Consider the following 6,464-nt stretch of genomic DNA (forward strand, 5'->3'; position numbering starts at 1 on the left):
TGTTGAGGGCTCTGGGTCCAATGGTGCGTTCCTCGTGGGCTCCCCCATTATCATCGCGTCTTGAATTAACCCGGCACGCAATCTTTTTTGTCCCGTTTGCCTTAGGCTTGGTAAAACTTTTTTTTGACACGCAAAAATATGTGGGATCACATTTTTTTTCAATCTCATTTTGCATCCCATCATTTGGACTTCCATATAATTTTCTAAATCCTCTTGGAGCTGTTAAAACAAAACAAAAAAATTATTTATTTATTGTGAATTACAGTCATAGTCACCAAAAACATTTTACATAGAAGAAAATGACATTATTACAATAATAACTAAATATAAAATTACAAAATAATAATAAATGTAGGTACAAAATATTGTTTTTAAATTAAAATGTATCTTTTGTATTGTAACACGATTGTTAAGAGATTTCTTAACATATAACCTGAAATGACAATATTTATATGATAAAATATAATATTGTAAAACTATGTAGTCTAATTCGTACCCAATATAATCCACTACCCATCAGGATGAATAAGGCTTTTCTTTCAAAACAAATTTATGTGTAAAAATTTTATAAGCACTTTGAAATTTTCTATTACGATTAGCTTCAGTTTATGGCAGATTTTTGTTTTAGAATATATATTTCACATAAATGAATTTAGCTACTTACATTGAAATGATCTTCACAGCAAGAATGAAGAGATTTAGCAGAAAGTACACCATTTTTTTAATTCACCTTTTGATCGCGTAGCACCACTTTTTACGCATAATAACATCATTTGGGACATGTATAAATAATTTGTTTGGTGTCGAAGATGTTGTATTTGTACACTTTGTGTACAAATACAATATCTATCTCACACCTACCTCACACTATGTTATTTGTTGTTCTTAACTTATATTTACTATAACAATAGCATAATTAACATAAATTATCATAATTACTTTGTAACAATAGCGCACCAACGCGTCTTTATTAATTTTAGCCATATTATTCTATTACATTGGCGCCCTACGTGGTTTGATTTGTACATATTTGAATTATTCTATAACAATGGCGCCCAACATGGGGCTCGAACCCACGATCCTGAGATTAAAATTCTCATGCTCTACCGACTGAGATATCCGGGCATAAAAATGAGTACGCACGTGTTTATACAAATATCTCTTTTGAGAACACGAAAAAGGGTTTTATCCACTGTGAGTCAGCATGTGCGTCGTCAGATTACCTTTTAGAGTAAATGATTTATTGCACAAAGAACATGAAAAAAGTTTTACTCTAGTGTGAGTCAGCATGTGGCTCATCAGAGTGCCCTTCCTATGAGATGAATAGTTGAACTCAGAACATGAAAAATGTTTTTCTCCAGTGTGAGTCAGCATGTGGCTCGTCAGATGACCTTTTTGAGTAAATGATTTGTTGCACAAAGAACATGCATAAGGTTTTTCTTTAGTATGAGTCAATATGTGGCTCACCAGAGCGCCCTTCTAATGAGATGAATAGTTGCACTCAGAACATGAAAAATGTTTTTCTCCAGTGTGAGTCAGCATATGGCTCGTCAGACAACCTTTTTGAGTAAATGATTTGTTGCACAAGGAACATGAAAAAGGTTTTTCTCCAGTGTGAGTCAGCATATGGCTCGTCAGATAACGTTTTTGAGTAAATGATTTGTTGCACAAAGAACATGAAAAAGGTTTTTTTTTAGTGTGAGTCAACATATGGCTCATTAGATTGCCCTTCCGATAAGATGAATAGTTGCACTCAGAACATGAAAAATGTTTTTCTCCAGTGTGAGTCAGCATGTGCCTGGTCAGATTGGCTTTTTGAGTAAATGATTTGTTGCACAAAGAACATGCGGAAGGTGTGTTTCTTTAGTATGAGTCAACATGTGGCTCATCAGAGCGCCCTTCCAATAAGATGAATAGTTGCACTCAGAACATGAAAAAGGTTTTTCTCCAGTGTGAGTCAGCATGTGGCTTGTCAGATGACCTTTTTGAGTAAATGATTTGTTGCACAAAGAACATGAAAAAGGTTTCTATCCAGTGTGAGTCAGCATGTGCCTGATCAGAGCGCCCTTCCAATAAGATGAATAGTTGCAATCAGAACATAAAAAAGGTTTTTCTCCAGTGTGAGTCAGCATATGTCTCATCAGACTGCCCTTTTTAGAAAATGATTTTTTGCACAAAGAACATGAAAAGGGTTTTTCTCCAGTGTGAGTCAGCATGTGGCTCGTTAGATGACTCTTTTGAGTAAATGATTTGTTGCACAAAGAACATGAAAAAGGTTTTTTTCCAGTGTGAGTCAGCATATGGCTCGACAGATAACCTTTTTGAGTAAATGATTTGTTGCACAAGGAACATGAAAAAGGTTTTTCTCCAGTGTGAGTCAACATATGGCTCGTCAGATGACCTTTTTGAATAAATGATTTGTTGCACAAAGAACATGCAAAAGGTTTTTCTTTAGTGTGAGTCAATATGTGGCTCATCAGAGCGCCCTTCCAATGAGATGAATAGTTGCACTCAGAACATGAAAAATGTTTTTCTCCAGTGTGAGTCAGCATATGGCGCGTCAGATGACCTTTTTGAGTAAATGATTTGTTGCACAAGGAACATGAAAAAGGTTTTTCTCCAGTGTGAGTCAGCATATGGCTCGTCAGATAACGTTTTTGAGTAAATGATTTGTTGCACAAAGAACATGAAAAAGGTTTTTTTGTAGTGTGAGTCAACATATGGCTCATAAGATCGCCCTTCCGATAAGATGAATAGTTGCAGTCGGAACATGAAAATGGTTTTTCTCCAGTGTGAGTGCGAAATTGGGGTTCAAAATTTGACATAGGATGGCTGGAGTTTTCCCCAGGATGCGTCCTAAGATCTGGCGACAAATCTGAAAAAGAAAACGGACGAAAAGGATTAAGTGTAACTTATTATCTCCATTTACATTAGGTTATTCACAAAAAAGTAGAAAAACAGTAGAGCAGATATATCTAAATCTTATAAACATCGGTTTTACCTGGTGTCTGGGTAATTCTTTCAAAGACTTCTAAGCATTCCTTTTTAACACCCGGTAGGTCTTTGTTAAATTCCATGTAAGGGAATCCCCCTACATCTTCTGCTCGGCGTCGAAGTTCTGCCTTGTTGGCAAAAGTCTCCATAATAATGCTACCTAGAATAACAAAGAAACGATACAGACGTTGGACATTGATATACATAAAAGGTTCTATTTTAATTAAAACATGTTTTTACGATTGAAGATTTAATTGATTAACAATGTAGAAGCGTGAATTTGTAAAGAGACTTTAAGGTTAATTTAGGAAATGGGAATGATCCCAGATGTCTGCTTCCCATGCATTCCCATACTTATGCTTCAAGAACGGAAAACCATTTGCTCATGAGCACCTCCAGTTGTAGTTGGCTAGTTAAAAGTCGATAGAATGATGTTTTCTTCCAACAATATTTATTTATTATAAATGCATTATAATACAAAAAAAAAGTGTTTATGTTCCAAATTAGATGAGGTGAAAACTTAAGAAACCGGGAACCTTTTGGTAGAAATGGCGACTTCCGAATTCGAGCCGTAAGGATCTCGATTAGTAAGCCGGTGGTCGGGGTTCAACAAAATATTATTCAATTAGTTTGTGTTATTTCACAATTTTTTCCTTCAAAATAATATACAACCTTCTTGCGCCACGTTGCAGTGGATGTTGATTGGAAGATACTCTGAGTATCGTCCAGGAGTAAAGACAAAAGTCAAAATTGAAATGTTGATTAATATGGCTTTGGCCGTGTTTGGTGACAAGAGGTGAATAGCCAGGTAAATCTCACTTTTGACTTCCCTAAGTTGAAGATACTCTAAGTATCGCCCGGGTTTAAAAATATAAAATACCGATAGAATATAACTATAAATAGATAAAAGATATTTATTGATATATGCTTATGAAAATAATTTTCGAATGAAACGTGGCTGAAATAGCTTTGGCCATGTTTATTCAACTTCCGCATCTTTATCTCCTTCCCCTTCCCTTTACCATCAGCCTCACAACATACTCCAATAGCCCCAAGATGGTACGGAGCAGTTTTGACTTTGATGCGGTATTTACAAAAAACAACTCAGCAAGTTTAAAGTGTGGTGTAGTTTGGCAGTTTCCAGCAAAGTCATATTTTATGGCAAATACCAAATATGTGTAAATACGGCAAGAGAGGACGTCGTACACAAGATGTCTTGCCTGCATCACAATTCAAATATAAATCAATGTATCCTAAATTCCTAATGACAAAACTATATTTATTTTTCCACGATATCCATGAGGTAGCTTAGCATCAAAAAATTTTTTTCTCAAATTACAGTCTTCCATAAAATTTAATTTATTTTCTGTCTTTGGAATGAGTTTATTAAATTTGCAAAATAATTTAATTTTCTTATTTTTCATACAAATCTTATTCCAATTTACTTAACTATTGCAGATGGCAAATAGTTATATATTACATTATTTTTGGGTACTGTTGAATTCTTTCTGGAAATAACTTTCTGACGTTTTGTTGAAGTTTAGGAGACACAATGGCTTAAGTGCAATTTTTGTAAAAATACTTCCCGTATTAGATACTATTCACCTGCTAAAATTCAGCATTTGCCTAATTTCCAGTTTGGCCGTTTTTATATAGATTCACTGAACTATTAAAAAAAAAGATTTTACCTTCTGTCTGGTTAATTCTTTCAAAACGTTCTAGGCATTCCTTTTTAATATTCGGCAGGTCTATGTCAATTTCCGTATAAGTAAATCCCCCTCTATTTTCTTCTCGGGGTCGAAGATCCGCCTTGCTGGTAACAGACTCCACATTAAAGCAACCTAAAAAAATTAAATAAAGTTAATTAGTTATCGATGAACAATGAACTTTTTTGTTTTTTTGTTTTTGTTTTTGGGGTGTTATGCCGTGTTGCGCTAACTCCTTCTTTAGCCGACGTTTCGGACATCGTTGCAGTGTCCATCATCGGGGCAGATCCGGTAGATCCGAAAATGTGTAAAAAACTTAAATGAACATTTTTTAAATATGCATTGCAACTAACTGGCTGTCTGCGTAGTTTCCGCATATTGCAAACATTCCTTCTTTACATCTGGGAGGTCGACATCTATATCCGTATTTGAAATTTCACCTCCGCCTCCTTCCTGGGGTCCTAGTTCCGTCTTGATCGTAACAGTCTCTGGATTTAGTAGATCCATGGCACTGCTGTGGTAGCGTTTGGTAATTGGTTCAAGCCCAAACAAACATACCTGAAACAGAACATAGTTGTAATGTAACGGAACTTTATGAAAAAGCTTTGAACATTTGGTTTCGCTTGGAATAATCTGTCAAACCAATGAAGTCGTATAGTCGTCAAAACACCTAATTTGAAATGAGGATATAATTGCGACTGTATCTTAGACTGAAGTTAAGAAGTTTGAAAACGGTTAAAAAAATTGTCTTCGATTGTCAGATAACTAGATAACTCAATAACTAAAGATAAACCGTATTGTCGTTCTGCCTTTAACAAATATCGGTAATTTGCGATTATTTTTAACCAATGCCCTTCGAATACTAGACTTAAAATAGAAAGTTTGACGTCTTGACGTATTAGTTTGATGTATTATTTTAAACGTTCCTTACAAAACACACAAATAGATTACTTAAGTTAGGTGTACCGATTGTTTAAAGTAAAGCTAGGTCGCGTTAGATACAGCGCAATTATGTTTTTGAGTATTCCATAGCACTAACCAAAATCTATCACAAGTATAAGACGATAAAATTAACAACGTGGGTTAAACAGAGTATGGAAAAAGGATAAAACCAAAGCATGTGTTGACAAAATATTTTAGTAAAGTTATTCATAGAGAGTAAAGAAGTCAAAGTCAATTATAATAATTATCAGGAAACTGACCTTCTAGGTTAATTATAATTTCATTGCAATTGGGTCTTGTTTAATATTATTAGGCAATTGGAGGGGACCCACCCTTTCAAAACGACTGTGTGAAGAAACTGATTTATTAACCTCCTTAGCCGCACACGTCAGGACTAAGAGATTCTTTGTCCCAATGACTGTGCGGCTGCAGCGACCTTGAGAAAAATGAGAAAAAATATTTCATAGACAATTTATTTAATAGCTGTCAGAGGAGCTACATTAGTGATGGGCGGGATCGAAACAAGTCCAAGATCGGAGTATTTTAATCAAAACATCAAAATTACCGAAAGATTTTTTGATTTAATTGCTCGAAGTTCAGCAGGATAGTGGGAGCGGACAAAGGCAGCATTTTTGTCTCGTTGGAGGAGTGGGTTGCGGCACATAGACAATTATTATACTTTATTTATTTATTTATTTGACAATTTGTATAGCGCCGCTTTTGTGAGATATCACCTCAGGGGCGCTTGACAGTTGATGCAGTTATTACAAAAAGATAAATATTACAAAAATAAACTGAATTTAAGTTAAGTAAAATGAAGTA

General features: G+C 35.0%; 1 non-coding gene across 1 annotated transcript; it reads right to left on the bottom strand.

Annotated features, from left to right (window-relative positions):
• Positions 1-1,052: 1,052 nt before the first annotated feature.
• Positions 1,053-1,125, bottom strand: TRNAK-UUU (transfer RNA lysine (anticodon UUU)). Its single transcript has one exon. It is a non-coding gene; the product is annotated as a tRNA-Lys (tRNA).
• Between the last annotated feature and the right edge of the window lie 5,339 nt (positions 1,126-6,464).

Source organism: Hesperophylax consimilis, unplaced genomic scaffold (genome assembly GCF_061612785.1).
Source record: "Hesperophylax consimilis isolate HC1 unplaced genomic scaffold, BYU_Hcon_1.0 scaffold_100, whole genome shotgun sequence".
Lineage (NCBI taxonomy): Eukaryota > Metazoa > Arthropoda > Insecta > Trichoptera > Limnephilidae > Hesperophylax > Hesperophylax consimilis.